Here is a 1,269-nt window from a genome sequence, read left to right on the forward strand (position 1 = left end):
GCAAAAGAGTGTGCTTAAGAGCTCTGGACACCACTAACTGGGGACTCTAGCAAAGCTGAGTCACAATCTGAAAAGGTTCACCCAGTTATGTGTTTGTGGCATTTGTGTATCCGGTGGTAATACTGGAAGACAAAGTGCTTAGGGCCAAGGCCAAGACTCATAAGTAGCTGTGTTCAAGAATCAACATGCTTAACTAGGAAAGTCAATAACACTATCTGAAATTCTAAGTTCCTAGAGACGCCAATCTCTCTAAACTACAAAGGAAAAAGTGAGATGCCAAAACTGTTCAGAAGCAAAAAGCTACAAGTCCCGCTCATGTAATTAAATTAATATTCATTGATATTCCGGAATTTATAGTATATTCTCTTCTTTTATCCTATTTTATTTTCAGTTGCTTGGGGACAAGCAACAATTTAAGTTTGGTGTTGTGATGAGCGGATAATTTATACGCTTTTTGGCATTGTTTTTATATAGTTTTTAGAAAGTTTGAGCTACTTTTAGGGATGATTTCACTAGTTATTATGTTAAATTCACATTTCTGGACTTTACTATGAGTTTGTGTGTTTTTCTGTGATTTCAGGTAAATTCTGACTGAAATTGAGGGTTTTGAGCAAAACTCTGAAGAAGGCTGACAAAAGGACTGCTGATGCTGTTGGAATCTGACCTCCCTGCACTCGAAATAGATTTTCTGGAGCTAAAGAACTCCAATTGGCGCGTTCTTAACGGCGTTCTGGAGCTACAGAACTCCAATTGGCGCGCTCTCAACGGCGTTGGAAAGTAGACATCCAGAGCTTTCCAGCAATATATAATGGTCCATACTTTATTCGAAGAATGACGATGTAACTTGGCGTTGAACGCCAAGTACACGCTGCTGTCTGGAGTAAAACGCCAGAAAAACGTCATGATCCGGAGTTAAACGCCCAAAACACGTCATAACTCAAAGTTTAACGCCAAGAAATGCCTTAACTCGTGAATTAATCAAGCTCAGCCCAAGCATACACCAAGTAGGCCCCGGAAGTGGATTTATGCATCAATTACTTACTCATGTAAACCCTAGGAGCTAGTTCATTATAAATAGAACATTTAACTATTGTATTAGATGTCTTTTTGACCACGTCTCATCTTTGGTCTCAGTTTTGTATTATTCTTCATCTTAGGAGGCCATTGAGCATGTTTCAGGGGGCTGGCCATTCGGCCATGCCTGAACCCTTTGCTTATGTATTTTCAACGGTGGAGTTTCTGCACACCATAGATTAAGGGTGTGGAGCT

Source organism: Arachis duranensis, chromosome 10 (assembly GCF_000817695.3).
Source record: "Arachis duranensis cultivar V14167 chromosome 10, aradu.V14167.gnm2.J7QH, whole genome shotgun sequence".
In the NCBI taxonomy this organism is placed as follows: Eukaryota; Viridiplantae; Streptophyta; class Magnoliopsida; order Fabales; family Fabaceae; genus Arachis; species Arachis duranensis.